This window comes from Engraulis encrasicolus, chromosome 15 (assembly GCF_034702125.1).
Source record: "Engraulis encrasicolus isolate BLACKSEA-1 chromosome 15, IST_EnEncr_1.0, whole genome shotgun sequence".
Classification (NCBI taxonomy): Eukaryota; Metazoa; Chordata; class Actinopteri; order Clupeiformes; family Engraulidae; genus Engraulis; species Engraulis encrasicolus.
In genome coordinates, this window is record NC_085871.1 from 54,676,118 (window position 1) to 54,700,215 (window position 24,098).

Consider the following 24,098-nt stretch of genomic DNA (forward strand, 5'->3'; position numbering starts at 1 on the left):
GATGCATAGGAGTGCCCGTGCCTGGTGCCCGCATCCACCACCATTCATACCACAGGCAGTTTCGCATACAGCGCCGCGTGCGCACGGAGGCTACTCGAGCCGCCGCTCGGACCGAATATGACTTCACAGCTAGTCCTCACCAACCTCACCGCTATTGCGCTCGTAACGACTCGCCACCCCCAGACTACTCAATGCTGCAGTGGCTTACATTCTCAGTACCTAATGTGTTTCACCCCTTTTTGCTATCGGCACGTTAAGATTAAGTCACATTACAGATTAAGCGGGTAAACGCTCGGCCGTTAACATATGTCTCACGTAATTCATAGGCTATTCGTAAGAGCCGTTGGTAGTCTGCGCATTATAGCATCACAGACACACCATGCCATGGTATTTAAAGCCCGATATTTTGTTTTGCATGCAAACTGAGCTTAGGCTGTATCCGTCTTAAATTCTGCGGATCACATTCGTCACCCCACAGATATAGACATGTTGCGGAAGCACGTATGAATCCTTTTTGGGCCCTGTGCCACAGCTCAGGCCATTGTTTTCCAGACTGCGCCAAAGCGTATCCAAGCGCAACGGTTCCCCGCAGCGCCGAACCCGAACCACATAATTTGCTATTCAAACATTTACCCGCCGTTACGGCACCCACCCAAAACAGCCCAGCGCGCATAGGCGATTTATGCACGGTAAATGGTTAAACATGCCTCAGAACACTCGCTGGATCATATTGCAACATCTCCCTGTACTCGCCTAGTTACCACGTGAACCCTTTAACGGGTTACCTCTTTGGATGCACAAATTATTTTATTATATTGCATTTGGCAGACGCTTTATAACCAAATCGACTTTCAAAGAGCATTCTTCATCCATTGATTCGGTAATTCATTCATTCTGAATTCTCTCCCTCAAAGAAACTCCTGGCGCAATTCAAAGAGGTTGCCGCATTCGCATTTATTTAGAACTACATCGGATTGTCGTCTGTCTGCCCGGGCCAATTGCACAGCGTGTTGTAACGTTGCCACCGACACTGATTTAAAGATTTTAAAGTTTGTTTGTTGGGCGCCAGCAGTCGTCAGACTGCGGTCGGTTTACCAAGCGTCACAATCCCAAAAATGAATTAACCAACAGTGATTTGAAAACAACTGAATGAATGGGAAACACCAGAAATGTATTTTGTTATTTTTAGTGCACTTCACGAATTTAGTTTACATACAACAAATATTTCAACACATAATTAAGACATACACGACATAACATAAATGTCCTGAGATGATGAAGGAAGTGTTTGTGTAGTGCGTGTGTGCAAATGGTGTATGCGCTTGTGGACACGGAGATGATGTTTAAAGGGGGGGCGAACGAGAGCAGCTGTTGCAGTGGGTTTGAGAGTGAGAGAAAGAGCCAGGTGCGCAAAGACTAGCGCTCATTACCGTCCTCTTGGTCCGACGTTATCCTCGCCCAGATCTGGTTGCGTCCAGACAGCAAGGTGGCTTTGGGGATATCTCCAAGTCTGCACTGAACAAGGCCTCTTGGTGACAACGCCACCAACTCTGTTGTTGTAGCGTCCTGGTCCCAAGGGATTTACTTGTCGCAGACGAGATTCCTTTTCACCCACGTCGTCTTCAACCTTCGGGAGCGCACCATTCCAGTGCTGTAAACGGCAATCAAAGAAACGCTTTCTTCGTGGCGCACACTCTGGGTCCCACTCTGGTAATCCACTGAGCGTGTGTTGATTGTAGACAGTCTCGCCGCCATTGAGCTTGAACTTGGCTTTTTTATAACCACACCCCATAACTAGAGAGTGGCAAGGTGGTGTGGGTAATGTAGGAAACGCGCTGCGCTGGTCCAGGAAGAGAGCGAGATGCGCGTTCCGTTACATACTCCCCCCCTTGAAAAAACAACCCTAGGTTGTGTAAAAAAAAAAAGGAAAAGAGAGAAAAAGGTCAGGGGTGGCAAAGAGTGTCAGCGTCATCTGACGAATCAGAAAAGTAATGTCCATCTTGTGAATCACCAGCTTTGACCTCAGCCATAAGAGCGCGGAATGTTGAAAAAACTGAAACAGCATAACGCTCTTCTGCCATGTCTTCAGCTGGGTCAGGTGGCGGAGAACTTTGTAGCACCGCCGCTGTTGGCCTGGAGCACGGGTGGTCTTGAACATTTGAAGTCAGTTGTGCGTAAACACCGTCCTCAGCAGTGGCACCATGCGCAGCACCGTGCGCCACGTCTGGCGGTGGCCCGCTGACGCTGTCTGCGTTGCAGAGGGAAGCTTTCACAAAACGTTTAACGGAGCTCCACATCTTTGGCCAAAAAAATTGTCCATGTAGGTGCCGATAGGTCTTAAATAAACCCTGTACACCATTACTCTGCTTGTATGCCTGCAAAACATTATCCACAAGTGGTGCTGGAACGAACAGTCTTTGTTTTCCAGAATTTGCCTTTCGGTACACCAGTCCACATGAAACGCTGTATTTGTCCACAATAGTTTCACAGCCGTCCTGAACGGACTGCAAGATGTGTCGGACAGCAGGAGACTTCTGCTGTTCGGCGTGAACTGTGGAAGTTGAAACTGTAAAGTTGTCAGAATGCGCCGGTGGTGTGAAAGGTGGGACATGGGAAGATATGCAGATGCTAGACACCTGTGGGATGGTGCTAGTGGATGCTGTAGCTCCGCCAGGTGCAGGTGGAGGAACCGAGGAGAACAGTGAAGTTGTCTGGAACCTCGGGGCCACCTGGTGGACATTCTGCTGATCAGCACGCGAGAACTGAAGGAGCTCCAGACGGACCTGTTCCATCTGGATTTGGACATCGGCAAGCTGTTGCGCATGATGTTGTAGATCCTCGAACAGTTTCTTGACGTAATCCTTCAGACTGCTGAGCTCTTCCATGATACGCCGCTCCAGGGAAAAGAGAGCGCTCCAAGTAGGAACACTGGGGGGCTGAGTGAACATGGCGTTTTGACGCTGATATGAGATGTGTGGATGCAATGTGTGTATAGAGGAAACCAGGTGAGCCTAATGATTATGTACGTGGAGTGGTCAAAGTCCAATGGTAGTTTACAACAATCACATGCTTTAAACCATTTACCCAAGACATTAACACTCATACAATAAATCAAAGTTAATCACTGTTACCACAATACGCAATGCTCAATGCATTCAACTTTTTTTTTTTCTTAGTAACGCTCAAGTCCAAGTTCAGTCTTTAGTTCAGTTGAGCAACAATAGTCCTTTCAACTTAACTTTTCAAGTGTCCTATGTTTTCACGATCACACAATAGTAACACACTTCGGTTTGCAAACAACAAATCTTTGACACACACAGGTGTTTTCAAATCACAGCATTAAAAATATATATTCAATATGGGAAAAGGCACCTTTTAATCGGCCCCACGTTGGGCGCCATTGTAACGTTGCCACCGACACTGATTTAAAGATTTTAAAGTTTGTTTGTTGGGCGCCAGCAGTCGTCAGACTGCGGTCGGTTTACCAAGCGTCACAATCCCAAAAATGAATTAACCAATAGTGATTTGAAAACAACTGAATGAATGAGAAACACCAGAAATGTATTTTGTAATTTTTAGTGCACTTCACGAATTTAGTTTACATACAACAAATCTTTCAACACATAATTAAGACATACACGACATAACATAAATGTCCTGAGATGATGAGGTGTTTGTGTAGTGCGTGTGTGCAAATGGTGTATGCGCTTGTGGACACGGAGATGATGTTTAAAGGGGGGCGAACGAGAGCAGCTGTTGCAGTGGGGTTGAGAGTGAGAGAAAGAGCCAGGTGCGCAAAGACTAGCGCTCATTACCGTCCTCTTGGTCCGACGTTATCCTCGCCCAGATCTGGTTGCGTCCAGACAGCAAGGTGGCTTTGGGGATATCTCCAAGTCTGCACTGAACAAGGCCTCTTGGTGACAACGCCACCAACTCTGTTGTTGTAGCGTCCTGGTCCCAAGGGATTTACTTGTCGCAGACGAGATTCCTTTTCACCCACGTCGTCTTCAACCTTCGGGAGCGCACCATTCCAGTGCTGTAAACGGCAATCAAAGAAACGCTTTCTTCGTGGCGCACACTCTGGGTCCCACTCTGGTAATCCACTGAGCGTGTGTTGATTGTAGACAGTCTCGCCGCCATTGAGCTTGAACTTGGCTTTTTTATAACCACACCCCATAACTAGAGAGTGGCAAGGTGGTGTGGGTAATGTAGGAAACGCGCTGCGCTGGTCCAGGAAGAGAGCGAGATGCGCGTTCCGTTACAGTGTCTCCTGGTCACATCATAGGAAACAACAGTCGATTGTCTATCAGCCCTGCAATGCGCTCGCCCGCTGTTTGGCTCATTCACAACTCCTCAGGCGCATGTAGCTAATACCTGCCTTTCCGAGATTATCCTTGACTACCTTTGCACCAGTTGGACAGCCACCGTTGCTGCGTCTATTTTCAGACGCTCTGTTCGCGCATAAATTCATACAGTCGCTGCTTTATTTTCTGTTCGTCTCGTTATTGTGGCGCGCATCGGATTGCCATCCATTTGACAGGGCCACTAGCTCTTCTTTAGGTCACCTCGCTGGGAACCCTGCACGATTAACGTCGTTCCGTAATGTATCTGCTCTGTATTTCCTGCTCGTCTGTAATTTGTCCAGTTCCTTGCGTGCTAGTACAGGCACGCCTACCTATCCACCTGAATCTCATTCCCTCAATTATCAACGCAGTAGGCCTATTTATTCGCACATATTTCGCGGGCGCGGGTATCGTCCGAGCTCTCAGTTGGAGCCCCACGCATCAGATTTTATCTATATCAGGTTTCCGCTCGGCAGTAATTCAGCACCACGGCCAGCGACCTTGCCCAACACGCTAATTTTGCTATTCGCTTTTAACTCATGTTCCTCGAGGTGCAGTGGTCCAGCGACCCTGTAAATCACTTTTCACGACTTCTCGAGTGCAGTGGTCCAGCGACCCCGTTAAGCACTTTCATGATCGCTTCGCCGCGCGGACGACCACAAGAGGCCTGTTGTCCAGCGAGAGCGAAGATGTATGCATACAGGTACATAGGCTACTGAATTTTAATTTCAGATAGTGCACTCATGAAATCCATCACCCACCCAAGGCACTCGCCATCTGGTTTAGCTCAGTCACAACTCCTCATGACAACGTAACTATTACCTGAATTCTGAGATTATCAGTAGCCACCTCCGAATGGACAACCACTGTGCCTCGAACAGCCCTGGCCACGCGCATGGATATTTCTATTGCCAGCACCTTGGACAGCGCCGTTACCACAGCTTCGCTGAATACACTGCACACACGCACGCACAACTAGGCCTGTGTCTGTCTTAAACGTTTTCTTTTAGTAGCCTAACCCCGTATCCCTTCCGACACTAGAATCAGCTCCATGTCCAGCGACATTGGCTCATGAGCCTGCCTCCTTTTTCTGTTTCGCCACCCATCATTTTCAGACACCAGAGTCGGGTCCATGCCCAACGGCCGACGGCCCATTTCTGTTTTACTCCTCACCCTCGCAGTTTTACCATCAGATCTCGTTCACCTATCTGCTATTGTCTAACGGGTTCGCATACCCTCATAGATGTTTACCAGGGAAGCGGCACGCCTTACAGGCCTACACACGTTCACGCTACAGTCACTCATTCTTTTCCAAACCAGCTGGTTACGCTCCCATCGCTGGCGCGCCGCATAGGTTGATATCTCGTTCAGCCTGCCTTCGCGCTTACCACGTGACAGTGACAGACTCGTAGCCACCTACTATCTAACATGGTCAATCAGGGCAGCATTTAAAACGTCCCGCTGCTTTTCTGAGCGCTTGTGCGTCATGTGTGCGAACCTCGTAGGTATAGGCTATTTGTCTCGGGCATTAGCTCTCACTCGCATTGGCCCGCATCGGATCGTCACCGTTTCACCACGCTGCGTTACGTAGCCTATTATCATTATTATTCTTGTAATTATTTGTTTTGGTTATTTAGGCCTATTTATTTTTAAGCTTGGCCCTCGGTCCTCTAGTCAGCTGCGCACTACTTCGCTTTTTGGGAGGTAAACAGACCTCGTCTTGAGTGCATCGTCTGGCATAGTTGGTTGGTCTCAGCATCTTTGGGGGGAAGCGGATCTCATCCCGCATGAGCTCCGTTTAAAGCATCCCAGGACCGAGGCCAGCTAACATGCCAAACATGCATATACTATACGTAAACTGTACACCAAGCACTCAAGGACAAACTCGTGAAATGTTGTTTATATATAAACGTAGTTCTGGAGGAAGTCCGAGAGTGATTGACAGCTGTCATTACTTGCTCCCGCCTTCGCGCATATTTAAATCCCTCCTTCCCTCTCTCGCCTGTCATGCGCGAAGGCTTTCCGAATTGTCCCACCACCTCCCCATACTCCTCCATTTCACTGGAACATCCAGTTACACTTCCTCTATACTACACATAGGGGGGAAGCGGATCTCATCCCGCATGAGCTCCGTTTAAAGGACAGAGGCCAGGACAGAGGCCAGCTAACATGCCAAACATGCATATACTATACGTAAACTGTACACCAAGCACTCAAGGACAAACTCGTGAATGCATGTGAAAGCGTGGAAGGTTCACTTCCTATTTCAGTGTCCTTGACTGAAACAAGTCGCAAAACTACACACTTCTCCACAATCCTTTGCGATTGGCACTTAAGTGATTCTTATCAGAAGGCTTGTGTCTACGCATAGACCCTTAAATTACAAACATTAGCGAACATTGAAAAAAGATCAGACAACGACCGTCGGGTAGCAGGTTCATGTATAGTAGGGAGTGGAGAAGTTCCGCAAAAATGCATCGTTAGAGAAAGATGTTTGCTATGTGCGACAGCACCACCACTATTTCATGACTGCATAAACTTCTTCGTCATGGATAAATGGGCAACAATGTTGTTTCCAGCCAGGATTGCACTGAAAAGTAGGCTACTGCTGCTACTGCGGCACCGACGCTGCCTGTCACTGTGACTGCTGCGTGTGTGTGTGTGAGGGAGGGGAGGAGGTAGGAGACGCGGAGCAGATGAGGGTCGCGACTTGCGAAATAGCAGGCAATTCTTTTCCAATGTTTCAGTGACATATTAACGAAAATGCTTCCTATTGGTTTTCGTCTCCGGTGGTATTGTAGTCACATTTTTATTTTTTTGACGAAAATATGAATCAATATCGTTATATTTTTCGTACAAACGCCTGCTGTTTTTTTCGTCATCGTTTTATTGTTGTCAGGGGAAAAACAATCGTTAACGATAATTATGACGAAAATATTTCGTCACGAAATTAACACTGGCACACACACACATACACGAAAAACCCTATTATGTATAGAGCTATATAGAGCAGCACCTGTGTGTGTATGTGTCTGTGGAGTTTGTGTGTGTTTGTATGTGTGTGTGTGTGTTGGTGTTTGTGTGTGTGTTTGTGTGTGTGTGTGTGTGTTTGTGTTTGTGTGTTTGGGTGTGTGTTTGTGTTTGTGTGTGTGTGTGTGTGTGTGTGTGTGTGTGAGAAAGAGTGTGTGGTGTGTGTGGGGGGTGTTGTCTTGTGGATGAGACTTTAAAAACCATCACAGTTGTGGAAATAGGATGCTGCTTTGATGCATATATGGACCTGTGTGTTGCTGAAAAATGTATCAACCACTTGTACCCCTGAATAGGCTTCAGGCCAATATAGCGGGTTTTTTTGCATTCATGTAGAAGACACATTATTGCTACTTTAACACATTAACACTAGAACTACCAGGATTTTTCTGCCTACCCAGAAGTACCAGAGAGGGGTCATTTGACCCGGCGGCTTTTACCGAATACACTAATCACTCATTTTGTTATGGTAATGAGGCTGTTAGGGGCCGTGTGTGGGGTGAGGGGACAGCTTCTTCCCAAGGGCTGTCAGCCTCCAAAATCACCACAGGTAAATAGCAACTTGCATGAAGATATCAGCAGCAAAGACAGATAGCACAGTTTGGCGGACAGTGTGTTACAGTTTTTCTCCATTGGTTTGGCTAATTTCTTGAAACTGAGATGTCATTCTCAAAACATGGACAAATTCCAAAACTAATTTGCAGTTCCTCACAACAGAATGGCATGTGTCATTGCTTTCATCAAATTTCAAATGCTTTTGTACATGTCTCAATCATTTAGTACATCCTTGCAAATGGCTATGTACAAGTATCCTACAGTTAACACAATCAGCTTACATTTAGTACAATTTTCAAATGAATGTACCTTGCTCATCTATCCCAATTGGTTGATTCTCTGTGTAATGGTTGTCCTGAAAACATGTCAGCACATTTTCTTCATACGAGTTATCATATGCAGAATAGTCTGCTCAATTTTCAAGATAGTGTTAGGGAATTGGGATAAAATATTTTGGAACGTTTCGGAAGATGTCATATCACAATTATGGTAATCAGGTTAGTATATAACAAGTAACATCTTTTTTGTCTAACAAATGAGGAGAGTTCCACATTGCAGCTGACTAATCTATTTGACCAATCCAATCCAGAAATGAATCGCTATGAAACAAATATACAGAGTATCAGTTGATAGGAATACTGGCAGAGTAAGAGCTGTAGCACCAGTATGTGCAGGTAAGTCAATTATTCATTGTTTATCATTTTGTAACGTATAAGTAGCCAACACTGTGCAGACTGGGTTTCCAATTCTGAGGGTGTCAGTATCCTCCTCTTTACATTTGGAATCCAGCTTTACAATACAGTGTATGACCAAAGCATTTTGCTGAACAGGAACAGAACATAATCAACATTATGTGCCTGTTCTCTTTGTATCAAAAACTACCCCAAAAAATCTGCATATGCATATGACTGCATTTTGCAGTCATGGGTGAGCGGTTAGGCCGTCAGACTTGCATCCCAGAGGTTAGGGCGTCAGACTTGCATCCCAGAGGTTGCCGGTTCGACTCCCGACCCGCCAGGTTGGTGGGGGGAGTAATCAACCAGTGCTCTCCCCTATCCTCCTCCATGACTGAGGTACCCTGCTTCCCATGGGGCGCCGCTGAAGGCTGCCCCCTTGCACAGGTGAGGCATAAATGCAATTTTGTTGTGTGCAGTGTGCAGTGTTCACTTGTGTGGTGTGGAGTGCTGTGTCAAAATGACAATGGGAGTTGGAGTTTCCAAGTTGGGCTTTCACTCTAGGATTGGAACCACAGTGGGTCGTATTGACTGTCTGAAGAACATATTGAGCAGCATTGCTGTGACTTTAAGACCCATCTACATGATTGTTTTTGTTTTACTTTATTCATCTATTTTTGAGAGACTTCTAGCGCTAGAGGCAGGGGGGGCCTATAGGGGGGCAACTGCCCCCGGGCCCGGGCCCCCCCAGACCTGTGAGGGGGCCCGAGTTCGCCCCTTCCTTGGCCGACGGGCTCGGTGTTCTGTCGAGATATGTTGCCTCGTCGAGATGAGCGACCGGTAGCCTAAAGCTGGGCTTACACTGTGCGACTTTTGCCCCGATTTTATCCCGATGTGGCACTCGCACGATTTTTTAGGAGTCGGGCCGATTTCTTGCTCAATCGCAGGTCAGTCATGAGTCTCGTGTTGTGCAGTGTACATCGGGTAACGACAAGAGATTTTGCCTTACGTTCGTGCAATCACAGAGTCGTAAGAAAATCAAAACTGTTTGAAATCCTAGTCGTGGCTTGTGCGTAAATCGCACCGTTAACGCAGTGCTATGATCCGATTTGACATTTCACATGCGAAAATGAATAGGGCCGCGCGATTCGCTGTTGAGCATGACCTCATTTCCACCTCTGCAGACCGGGGAAACATGTCTGTCACGTCGCACACAGGAAGCATTTTGCTGGCATCCGACTGTCGGCTCGTATAGTGTGAGGACGTGAGTCGTGAGATGTGAACTTTTAAATAGTGAAATTCCATCGTGCAGTGTGAGCAGGAGCTTAATACCCACGAGTGAAAATATTGCACAGTGTATGCCCGGCTTTACTCGATAGTGGTGTTCTATCGATTTGCGCTGCCTCATCTAAATGAGCGACCTTTATTTTCCGTGAAAGACGTTTCAATCGGCAATGGTCCACGTAGGACTATTTTAATAGGCCTAACCATTACTTTATTTATTTCACGGACAGGGGTGTGCAATCGTTCGTGCGGAGTTTAATAAGAACGTGCGTCTGCTGACCACTAAAAAAAAAACGTTTGAGCAAGTTAAGAAACGTGCCATGTTTGGGATCAGGGCCTGGCTACGGGTTGTTTGATGCAGCCATTTGCTGTTGGTTTGGTTTCAGTGCGACGTGGGCTTGCAAGGCAAATTGCCATATGAAATTATGTGCTATGGGAATAAACAAGCGCGGTTTAGAGATTCCCAGATAGCAGATAGCATTGTGGCTTTATTTTGGCAGGTGTCTGTCTTTTAATGACTGGAATCATATTTTCAAAACATCCCCACATTTTTTATTACCATGCATTTCTTATTACCATGTTCATGCAATTTACAATTCTTGAGTGAAAAGGGTGGAGGGAGCATTTTGACAGCTCAATCAGAGGTGGCGATTTTTCCCATTTTGCAATGAGAACGAACGCCTCCTCTACATAAATAGTCTTTTCTGATCGATGTTACAATGTTCGAGGCTGAGTGTGTGAGCGATTACGGTTAGGCAACAAAGTAGCAAATGTTCGAGGCCACGCTATTTCGCAGATTTTCCAAACTGAGGATATGCCTACATGTAGTAGGCCTGATATAATTACGGGTAGGCTACAAAAAGCGTTGCTGGGTTGGAGAACCAAGTTAAGTCTCTGAGTCACTACACAGGTGTAGGCTATGATCTGCTGGATGATCCACGCCATTTCCCGTGCCCCCCAGGGGATGTATCGTACAGTTTGAGTCACTAAAGTTGACAGTCTCAGGGGATCCTATCGTAACCTGCGGTCTCACAATTCGATGGGCAATCACCCGCGAAAACCGCCGCGAGGGTGTGCGCATGCGTGCGCATGCTCAGTAGCGAAAAGAATCACATCTCAACGGGTCGCTCATATAGACAGGACACCGGGCCTCCAAGTACTCTCAATAATCTAATGCACTTCCATCGAAACGCTGCCAACTGCACGGCAAATTGCTTGTCTCTGACTCTGTGACTCACGTGACAGCAAATGACCCTCTTGTGGGTCTTTTAGGTAAAAAGGTCAATTGACCCCTCCGAGGTAGTTCTAGTGTTAAGTATCGACGACGTAATAATACGTTTTTCACGCCCATGCGTTGTATACCAAAACGTAAAAATACGTTTTTGCGTTTAAATATCATATTTCGAATCTACACCCTTCAATGGACAATATATGTGATTTTGGGAGCTCTGTGATGGACATAAATGACAAAATTTGCAGTCAAAAGTTTGTGTTTTGATTTGGACATTTTCATTTATCTTTCCAAGATGTCTGGATGCCAACCCATGTTGCCTACCGTAGACTATCTGTATTAGGCTCCTAATGATCGCACTGCCTGCATTGATGCTACGGCTCTGCATTTGATTTCATCGCTACATGATTCTGCAATTTAGGGCCTAAACATACCAAGGCGGAACGGTCGCTCTGCTTAGTTTCGGCCGTCGTGTTTTTCTCTGCCTTTCACACTGACAGCGTCGGCGTGCGCGGCCAGTCCTGTTCAAAACCCTCCCCACAGCTAAAGCTAGCGTGCTACTTTGCCATTCATTTGAATGAGACACCGCCGGTTGCCGGCGTGAAAAATACGCTCGAGTTCTATTTTCCAAATGCAGCGCGGCGCGGAGCCGGCTCCCGCGCCGCTGACGCCCAACTACCGCCGGTTGGTGTGTAAGGACAGATAGGTTTCAATGTATTTTCACCGACGCCGGTAAAAAACGCGGCCGTTCCGCGACGCTTTACCGCCCTGGTGTGTAAGACCCCTTACTCTCTCTGTACCCCTTCACCTTGTGGTATGGTAGCTACAGGAAGGGCTATGGTAGCTATCTGGGATGCTGCCGTATTCGTGAATCGTGCTATATTGTTGTTTCCCTAGTATGGTCGGTGCCCACGCTCTAGCGTGTGTTGCGTCTGACTTCACGCAATAGGTAAACACAGAGACCATTGTATATCGTGCCTGGAGTATCTTGAACTTTCTGGACTTGCTACCTAGACCTTTACCAGATCCTTGGATCCAAATGGCACCTGAACTGTGATTGGAGTAATGCGCTCCGATTTGGAAGTTTGATCTCCAACCAGATAAGTTTATTTGATTATTCGCCCCCATGTTGAACTTTCCGTGTCTTCCTGTATGTAGGAAGTCAGAAGCTAGCATGTCTACATATTATATGGATCGAATGGGCTACATCTAAGCATCATATCATTTGGATTTGTTGTCAATGTTGGGCTATGATTTCGGGAGTCATCGGGAGCTATTTTAGAAAATGTCTCACCCTCTGCGTGTGTGCAAAGAGTTTGTGTTGTGAAAAACATGGATTTCGAATGGCATTGATTGCCGATGTCGTAATGGGACAGAGCAGGAGGTGTGTCTTGACGAGCAGCAAGATGCGTGTCAGAGCTAACCTTGCACCAAATTGTGATTAAAACCAACTCGTCCCCTTTCAAACTCGTGACATTCTGAAGCAGCGCACCCTTCACAAAAACCTCAATATCTCCGATTGTAGCTGAATTCCATGGATACCCGCTTCGGTTTAGCTTAGGTTTGCTCGGCAATAAAAGCTCGTAGAGACACACGGTTTTCACCTACCAAGGGGGCAGAGTCTCCACTTTCTAACGAGCCATAACATATGTCAGTGGCCCTATCACATATTACGCTCTGAGTCTACAACAAATGTCAAAAAAGGGCTTAGAACACTGGTATTCTTCGACATAATTCCGTGAGCACCGCCGGTATTCAATGTGTTAACCCATTGGCGCCTGAGCCAGTTTTTAGAAAAGGTCTCCAATACCTGAGGGATTTTTGAGACAAGAAAAAATGGTTCGAAACTCCTATGAAAAATTCAATATCTCAGCCTCTGGAACACATAAGGACATGGGACGAATTGCATTTAAAAGGTAAAATCCTCTGCTTTCACGGGATTATGCTCATTCAGAACACATATTCCTGCACATATTCCTTTAAAAAAATCATATCTCATAATCAAATGATTGAAAAAAGTTTCATGTGCTTTCAGGATAATGCTTGATGCTGCTATTTATTATAGGCTATTAGGCTACTAGGATATTGCTACTGTTACAATAGCCGACTATAACTAAATCATAATAATCATTATTATTATAATTATTAGGCAGTCATTTCTGCCATAAATCGGGGGACATTTGTCTAATACAGCCACTTGCTCTCCCACCGGCGAGTATGGCCGTTTTATTCCTCCAAACGTTATGCTGAGACCGATGAGCAATTTCATCCTAATTTGAGACGGGGCTCCAATTTGAGCTGGATGTGTGGCCGCGCGTGTATAATCCGCATGTCTACTGTTGTCTGCCTCACCAATAGGCTTATCACCATATCCGAAAGTTCCTCAGTGAAAATATTCTGAAATAGGCCTATAGGCTATCTAAAGGACGGGCTTCCACAGATATTGGCACCTTCGCCACTTCGAGTGTCGGAGTGAACTTTTGGTAACGTCGGGGACGAAATCGAGCTGACTGTCTATTTGGAAGCCACTCGCCTACCTCTTCATGCGGCCGCGGCAAATAACTCTCCTGCTCTCTATCTAAAGGGTCTTCAATCATATTTCCTTTCCTCGATTAAAATCTCTTCATTACCTTTCAACTGAACATCACGGATGTTCGCTGTAACAGCGTGTCTCGCGAACCACAGCCTTTTTTTTTTACCTGTGTGAAATGGCTAAACAACGTCTGCAGAAGCGAGCATGGTTGATTTCATTTGACATTTTTGTCGACGAATCTAACTTTTTTTTTGCCACATGATCTTTAAAAAATCGAGAATACCTACCTCTTGTGTATTTGAACAAAATATTGTGCATTGCATCTCCCATGCGTCTTGAAAATATTGACAAATCAATAATGTTGCGTTGTGCAACAACCGGCGTCAGGGTCAATGTTGCTGTCTATTGGCCCTACATCATCATGGAACCCTCAGTTACACTAAATCACACACACACACACACACACACACACACAGCCCCATATTGTTCGTCCGCCCTATATAATTACTGTTTCATATGGTGTACTGTGTTGAAAATACAGCTAAACCAGTTCAGCGCACAAGTTTCATTTTATTTAGCCGAGTTCACAATTTTTTAACAATCAAATAGCCTACTAGGCAACATTCTAACAATGCACGTTTTTATGCGATGCAGCAGTTTCCCTGACGTCTGCAAATGTTAGACTGAAGCCGAAAACAAAAAAGGTTTGTGTAACTTCTGACCATGGTTTTAAATAATGTGCAAGCGATTGCACGAGCTTGACTATATGGCCCATCTACATGATTGTTTTTGTTTTACTTTATTCATCTCTTTTTGATAGACTTCTAGCGCTAGAGGCAGGGGCGGGCCTATAGGGGGGGATAGACAACTGCCCCCGGGCCCGGGCCCCCCCAGGCCTGTGAGGGGGCCCGAGTTCGCCCCTTCCTTGGCCGACGGGCTCGGTGTTCTGTCGAGATATGTTGCCTCGTCGAGATGAGCGACCGGTAGCCTAAAGCTGGGCTTACACTGTGCGACTTTTGCCCCGATATTGCCCCGATTTGGCACTCGCACGACTTTTTGAGAGTCGGGGCGATTTCTTGCTCAATCGCAGGTCAATCGTGAGCCTCGCATCGTGCAGTGTACATGGGGTAACGGCAAGCGATTTCGCCTCACGATTGTGCAATCGCAGGGTCGCAAGAACATCAAAACTGTTTGAAATCCTGGTCGTGGCTCGTGCGTAAATCGCACTGTTGAAGCAGTGCTACGACCCGATTTGACACTTCACATGCACAAATGAATAGGGTCGTGCGATTTGTTGTTGAGCGCGACCTCATCTCCACCTCAGGTGTGCATGTTCCCTCCTCTGCAGACCGGGGAAACATGCCTGTCGCGTCGCACAGTGGAAGCATTTGGCTCGCATCCGACTGTCGACTCGTATAGTGTGAGGACGTGAGTCGTGAGATGTGAACTTTTAACTAGTGAAATTCCATCGTGCAGTGTAGGCAGGAGCTTAAGACCCACGAGTGAAAATATCGCACAGTGTATGCCCGGCTTTACTCGATAGTGGTGTTCTATCGATTTGCGCTGCCTCATCTAAATGAGCGACCTTTATTTTCCGTGAAAGACGTTTCAATCGGCAATGGTCCACGTAGGACTGTTTTAATAAGCCTAACCATTACTTTATTTATTTCACAGACAGGGGTGTGCAATTGTTCGTGCTGAGTTTAATAAGAACGTGCGTCTGCTGACCACTAAAAAAAAACGTTTGAGCAGCAGTTTCCCTGACGTCTGCAAATGTTAGACTGAAGCCGAAAACAAAAAAGGTTTGTGTAACTTCTGACCATGGTTTTAAATAATGTGCAAGCGATTGCACGAGCTGTCAAGTCAACATTTCGGGTTATTTCTCTAACTTCTCTTCCTCTTGCTTTGTCTGTCTGTCTGTCTTGCGCACGCTTTCACTTTGCTCCTTCTCTCGTAAGCGTTGGGGCCATAGCCAGCTTTGTGTTGAGGGGGGATCTTTTTCCCCCGAAAGTGGACCCCCCCCCAATTAAAAAAAAACAACCCACATGCTTGTGTCTGTATCTCTCATCTTGCCTGTACCTGTATCTGTGACTGTGGGTGCGGGTTACTGTGGGTGATGCTCCACATGCATGGTACTAATGATGTTAGGCCCACATGTAGGCTATGTCTTGTTCTTACTCTTTTTCAGGGATGCAAAATGAATGTTTCAATAACAGCTGATAGCCTAATAGGGCCTACATGTTTTTTTTCATTATTATGCAATTGTATTTCTTTTCATCTTAAATCTTTTTACATTATTTCATAATATTTACATCTCAATGGAGACTACTGTTACAGTAACATCACAAACAGAAGGCCTGTGGCAAATGGTTGAAAACAATGACGACACGCCTTTGATGCGCAAAGCTGTTCGATTCCGGGTTGTAGCCAACAGAAGAAAAGCGATATAGAGGCTAGCCGCAAGTCGCCCTGCACTTGTACATTGTTTTGAGTGGATTCTCGGATGCACAGAGCCATGAGGAGTAGGCCCGCTGAGATGTAGGCTATCAATTTATCCTCCCTCTCATCCTCGGCGCAACTGTCACATCACCAAACGCTTTTTTAATTCACATTTCATTTGCGAACATTGATGTGGAATTTGTCACGCGCTGCTGTCCTGCTACTAGGCCTACAATTTGGACAATATTGTTTCAAAACTGAACTTCACTTTTCCGAGGCGTCTTGCCTCCAAGGCATACGCACATTGGTTTTGGACTGCTAGAAAGCGAGAACCTTTCTCTGCCATCCAACATTTCCCTGTTTTTTTCTTAAATTGACGACTTCATACTGCGAGCTGATTTTGATTGGCTTGAAAGTCACCGAAATCCCTCCGAAGTTTGCAAACTAACTGAAGCTTTCAAAAGGTAGCCTAATCCTTCAAATTGTTTATTGCACATTTTTTGCAGCGCTTGGGAGGGAGAGATGGCACGAGCTTTTCACGTACGTCAGTTTTTTCCTCATTTCTCTTACCTGCGCTTCACTTCATCTCTCTCTCCCTCTCTCTCTCTCTCTCTCTCTCACTCGCTCTCTCTCCCTCTCTCTCTCTCTCTCTCTCTCACTCGCTCGCTGTTTGTTCTTCAAGAATAAAAATCCGGTTAAGCACACGGCAGTTCTCAAATGTATAGTGATACAGTGTGAATCAACGACACTCCAGTATTTTCAATTTCCTTACTTTAACAGGCGAATGTTTGCTATTTTATTTCAAAGGCTGATTTTTAGTGAGGTTTAGTTTGACAAAAGTGAGGGGGAACTAGGGTAGGCTATTTATTATAGGAGCAAAATGCAAATTAACTCTTTAAACCCTCCTGTTATCCTCAGATTTAGGTTACATCCATGATCCTTGGGGTCATTTTGAGCCCAGCCACTTAAATAACTACAAAGTCAGTTGAAGGAAAAACTTTTGCACAGGTTTATGCCTCAGATATTTATTGTTGCTAGTTTGGGAACATAAAAAAGCCCTTAGATAAGTCCTAGCACAAAATGTTCTGTTCTAAATATATCCATATATTTTACATAATATAGACATCTTGGAACATGTATTAGAAAAATATGGATGTTCCATTTATGTTCAATACACTTAAAATAAGTTGGGGTCAAATTGACCCCTAGGAACACAGTTGTAACCAAAACGTGTACAGCACTTAGGGAAAACATTTTCGTGGAAATTTCACTTTTTTCACATTGACCCCATATATTTCGGAATAATCATCAAAGATGAAGCAGAAGAATGGTTTACGTCGCATATTTTCAGACGTTAAACATTGAATGGGGTCAAATAGACCCCAAGGATAACAGGAGGGTTAGAGTCGAGTGGGGGTCGAGTGGGGGTGGGAGGCGGTGAGTGGGATCGAGCGATCCCTTCGATCCTCCCTTGCTACGGGCCTGCTCATTGTTTTCTCAATGGAATGTAGAACTAGGGTAGGCTATTTATTTTAGGAGCAAAATGCAAATTAACTGTTTTAAATCCTTCCTCGCGAACGTGAGCCCTTTTCATTATGTCATTGCCCAACTAATTTCTAGACGCAATAAAGAGCCCTGCTTCAGTCATTTTTCCCTGCAGCACTCTAAGAAGTTGAGGTTTCCCAGTCAAATTCACTTGAGCAAGATGTTCACAACTTATTTCTCAGTGAATTGTCTACAACCCAAATCAACAAATAAAGCGAACTATAGCTAACATTAAACAGCTCAAAGTCGGGTAGGGGGCATATAGAAGCGAAAGGAGTGGAGTGGAAGTGCAGAGAAAAACGTTGGCTTCTGTGCTGTTTCATGACTTGACAAATGTCTCTGTCATGAAAACATGGGTTGCTGACGAACCTGTCTTGTGTCTCTTCTCTTCTGTTGAAATGAACAATTGCCTCAGTGCTTGAAATTAGCATTGCACGACTACTACGCCCCCTTCTTTTATTAGTATTGTTATTTTTTAATCATTTTTCGGAGGAACGTTAGCCAAGGAGGTCACCTGATCTTGCCAAAGCGGCTGCTTCAACTAGAAGCACTGCGGGAAACACTGCTCATGGTCGCAGCCTTTTTGAAGTAGGCCTACACTCTCTGCTTATTCAGCTCAGCACATTTCTTTTCAAACAACTTTTGAGTTTATCGAAATTATCTTCATGCACGCAAAGTGCCTTTTCAGCTTTTTCGGTTTGAGACTCTCGGCAGACAGTAGCCTTCCTACACAGCAGACACTTCGGCTTTTCCTCGTTTGTTTCCATGACGCTTGTAAATTCATGAAGGAAACTTTTGTTTTATCTCCGCTGTCTTTTTTTGATGTCTGTTCATCGGGTATGGTTTGTCTGTTCTTTGAGGTGTCAGGCGAACGAACAAATCTTTCCATTTTGTTAGATATCAATAGATGTGATATTGCTCGCTACTTGTATAGCCTACTAGGCAGGGAACGGAAACTTAGTCATGGAAGCCGACAGGATAAAGGGTCAGTTGTCTCGGGTGTAGGGGCCCAGAATTGGGCACACACACAACCCTGCAATACATAGAAAACAGACACACACACACACACACACACACACACAGACACACACACACACACACACACACACACACACACACACACACACACACACACACACACACACACACACAAACAAAAGCACACGCATATGCACACGCATATACACATGCACGCACGCACACACATGTGTGTGTGTGTGTCTGTGTCTGTGTGTGTATCTGTGTCTGTGTCTGTACACAAAATCCTTTAAAACAAGCACATTGGTGACAGCGCACCATATTCATCAAAACATGCACATTGGTGACAGCACACCATATCCATTAAAACATACACATTGGTGACAACTCACCATATCAATTAAAACAAGCACATTGGTGACAGCGCACCATATCCATTAAAACATACACATTGGTGACAGCACACCATATCCATTAAAACATACACATTGGTGACAGCACACCATATCCATTAAAACATACACATTGGTGACAGCACACCATATCCATTAAAACACACACACACACACACACACACACACACACACACACACACACACACACACACACACACACACACACACACACACACACACACACACACACACACACACACACACACTATCAATTAAAACATTAGTGACAGCACACCATATCCATTAAAACATACACATTGGTGACCGCACACCATATCCATTAAAGCATAGTGTCATTTATGTATGATGAAAAATAGAGAAGTTATTTAAGAATGAAGTTTCAAAACAGTCATGTTTGACCGTAACACAACCAGAGGGTTAAAACATACAAATTGGTGACAGTGTACCATATCCATTAAAACATGCACATTGGTGACAGTGCACCATATCCATTAAAACATACACATTGCTGAAGGCACACCGTATTCATTAAAACATTGGTGACGGCACACCGTATTCATTAAAACATGCACATTGCTGAAGGCACACTGTATTCATTAAAACATACACATTGGTGAAGGCACACCATATTCATTAAAACATACACATTGGTGAAGGCACACCATATTCATTAAAACATACACATTGGTGAAGGCACACAATATTCATTAAAACATAAACATTGGTGCCAGCGCACCATATCCATTAAAAGATACACATTTGTGACGGCGCACCATATTCATTAAAGCATAGTGTTGACTTCAATTCCATATTTCATACAATTCAACTACACCAAATAATGAAGAGATTACATTATCTAAACATTACCCCTTCCCTCATTCATTTAATCTACAACTTTCTCAGCAACAGGCCACAGCAACAGGCAACTTTCTCAGCAACAGGCAACATCCTCCACCATCATCATCAACACAGGAGCTCCACAAGGTTTGCCTCTCTCTCTCCGTTTCAGTACACACTTTACACAAATGACTGCCAAAACACAGCACCCAACACCACTCCACTTACTACAAATATGCAGAAGACACAGCCATTGTTGGATTACTATCAGAAAACAAATAACTAAACAATAAATACCCTCAGTGAAAGAGAAGATATAATATCAAAATGATGCCACGTCGGACATAAACAGGGCTGTAGTGGAGGGTAAACGCACGTAAACGCCGTTTACGCACCTCTGGAATTTAGGAAATAGCGTTTACCCACCTCTAAATAGCGTTTACGCAGCTCTTAGCCCCTTAATGCGCGCCGTACCTCCAGTGGCACGCTGTAATAGATATCGAAATGTAACTACCATAGCACTACAATACTATGATACAACACAGGCCCTTTAGTAATGCACCATGACTTGGTCATTACCATACTGGTAACAACAAATGTATAAAGCCGCGTCTTAAGGGGTTAATGGCAATTACGCACGTCAAAGTTCCATGCGCCTTGTGATCTGCCGTTGGAATAATCCAAAATAAATTTGGTGTCATTTAAAAAATATTGTTGAACATAGGCCTACTTAACGCTTTAGTAGGAATCATTTTCATCTGCTCTGTATTCGGGTATGTGACCTTCCAATCAGTGCCTTTCGGCTGCGGCGGCGACACCAATCAGGATCCAGGGAATATGTAAACACATAGGCCTACACGTTGTGTAGTTGCCTGCCTGCATAGTTAATCATCATGGATAGGGTGACCAGACGTCCTCTTTTTCCCTACTTTTGAGACCTAAAAAAATGTGCGGGGGGAATTTCAGAAATGTCCGGGATTTTGTTTGACTGCGTGAAATATAGACCTAATTCATCTGCATTATAATGTTCATTCCGTTCCATTTGACTCCACTGCAGGTTTCTCTCTACCGTTCGCAAATTAGTCACGCAAATTCTCATCATATCTAGCCACTTCGCACCATGGTCCGAAAGAAGTAGGGGGACAAGCCAGTGCGCCCCATGTTTACATGCGAAAGCGCATCTGTCCGCCGGTTCTACGGACGGCAATGCCGATAGAAACGCAAATGCACGTTCGCGCGGTGGAGTTGAAAAACAAAATATCCCGCGTGTGAAGCCAGGTATGAAAGTAACCTAACACAGGAGTAAGCCTAGTAACACCACCAAATCCATCATTTAGGGAGGTACACGTTTTGTTACACCAACGACCTTGTCACAAGATTCTTTCATTCAAGTTATTTGCAAAAGCAAGTTCTCAGAGCTAGAAGGACTCATTCCTGAGTTAAGAAATTAAGCTTCTTCTTCATCAGCTTCTTCTTCTGTCTATTGCCTTTGCAGTTATTGATAACACTGTATGGGTTAGCTTATTAATGGTAGGTAAAACTCCAGTTCCTCTCTTAATGGCTGCAGTGCCTATTGCTAATCTCTGAGCATGCCACTACAAGTAAGTAGGCCTAATGGATGACAGTGGAGGGGTAAATTGTGAGCTGTCTTATAAACATATAAGCCTAAAATGTAGCCTAATAGCACTTCCAATTCAGTTGAAAACCACAAATGTTGTGTTTTTTATAATTAGTTTCCAATGTTATATAGCCTAATGCCATTCATCTTTGTGGGGAATGGCTGAGATGGGCCTACATGATGGTGAATCTATTTTTAAAAACCTAATGCAGAAATTGGAATACGCCTATGAAATTGAGCTGCATTGTTATGCTGTTGATCTACTCCAATGGGCTATAGGTGTTAGGCCTACTATCTAGGATTGTAACAAAAGCACACTCTGCATCATATACAGTGAGGAGAATAAGTATTTGATCCGTTGCTGATTTTGTTGGTTTGCCCACTAATAAAGACATGATCATTCTATAATATTAATGATAAAATGTATTCTAATATGGAGAGACAGAATATCAAAAAGAAAATCCAGAAAATAACTTTGAAGAATATATTTTAATTGATTTGTATTCCATTGAGGAAAATAAGTATTTGACCCCTCTAGTCAAAGAAAACAAAATACTTGTTGGCAAAGCCCTTGTTTTCTCATTCAGAGGTCAGATGTTTCTTTCAGTTAATGACAATGTTTATGGATATATTAGAAATGATTTCTGTCCACTTTTCTTTGCAGATCATCTCTAAATCATTTAAGTTGTATGACTGTAGCTTGGCAAATGGGATCTTTTGTCCCCTTCACAGGATTATTATAGGGTTCATGTTTGGAAACTGTCTAGGCCACTTCATGACCTTAATGTGCTTCTGCTTGAGCTAATCTTTTGTTGCTTGGGCTGTGTGTTATGGATTATTATCATTTTGGGAGGCCAATCCATGACCCACCTTCAGTCTAGTGGTGGTGGGAAAGAGGTTGGCATGCAGCATTGCACGTTTACATGTATCCCTTCATCCATTCCTTGACGATGTGAAGTTGTCCTGTGTCTTGGCCAGACAAACAACCTCAAAACATAATGTTACCACTTTCATGTATGATGTTGGAGAAGGTGTTGTTCTTGGGATCATAGGCAGCATTTCTCTTCCTCCAAACAGATCGAGTTGTGTTAATGCCAAACAGTTTGATTTTGGTGTTATCTGATTCCAGCACCTCCCAATCATATCCTAATCCAGTTTGATGTTCATTGGCAAACTTCAGGTGAGCCTGAACAGGTTCCTTCTGAAGCAGGGGTACCATACATGCACTGCAGGATTTTAATCCGTTGTGGTATTAAGTGTTTCCAATAGTTTTCTTAGTGACTGAGGTCCCAGCTGCCTTGAGATCATTTCCTATCTCCTCCCATACAGTTTTAAGGTGCTTTATCTCTTTTTTTTCCTGGTTATTAAATTCCCACAAGGTTAAATCTTTTATGGAACCACATGCAGGCCTAAGATTGATGATTGATGATCATTTTGTATGTCCTAAAATTGCGAAGAAATGCACCAAGAGTTTGCTCCTTAATATCCAGGAGCCCATTTCAGCCTTCTTGAGTTCTAAAATCTTTCCCCTGACATCCTTTGACAGCTTTTTGGTCTGTCCCATGTGGTGAGTTTAGTTTGATTGATTGACTGATTCTGTGGACTGATTCTGCAGATTCAACGTGTCTTTTGTGCAGGTTACTATTAACAGGTGTGTTCAATTCAGATAACCAGTTGATTGGAAGTGCCATTTGATCTGCGGGATCAGAACTCTTAATGGTTGGCAGGGGATCAAATACTTATTTCCCTCAATGAAATATAAATCAATTAATATATATCCTTTACAGTTAATTTCTGGATTTTCTTTTTGATATTCTGTCTCATCATATTATAATACATATTATCATTAACATGAAAGACTGGTCATGTCTTTATTAGTGGGCAAACCAACAAAATCAGCAAGGGATCAAATACTTATTCTCCTTACTGTATGATCACACAAATTATGTGATAGGCCTAACTGAAGAGATTTTAAATGTCATTTATAGTAGACAAATGAATGTGCATGCCAAAAAGTTCTAGTGGCTTTTAAACAAATTACCATTTTGGATGCATTGATACTGATACTTTATAGGCCTACTATCATGCCTGGCCTCATACCCATTTTCATACCTGTAGATACACAGATACACCGATGACACCCCCCCCCCCCCAAAAAAAAAAAAACGCGTCGCGTTGCGTTGCGTTACGTTGCGTCGCGTCACGTTGCGTTGCGTCACGGTCTGTCTGATCAAAAATAAAAAAAATCATAGTTTACCCACCTCTAATTTGACCACTACAGCCCTGGACATAAAGGAACCACCTCTGTCCCGACTTTGTCTTCTTCACAGCATCATATCTTCTTAGTATTCATACTATGTTCTTATTGCAAATTAATTAACTTGTCATTTTATATTCCGCCTTCAAACAAGCCAAGAAGACATACTACAACACAGAGTAGAACAAAATATCAAGTTTTCACTGACAACTGATAAGAATTTGTCAAATGACCAAATGTCTTTCTCGTATCGTATCCGCTTCGGGGCTGGATGCCAGCGTACTTCTCCCCGCTGAAAGCTCACCTGCCACAGCATCCCTCATGATAGACAAACACCAACACTACCTCCAATCATCACAAA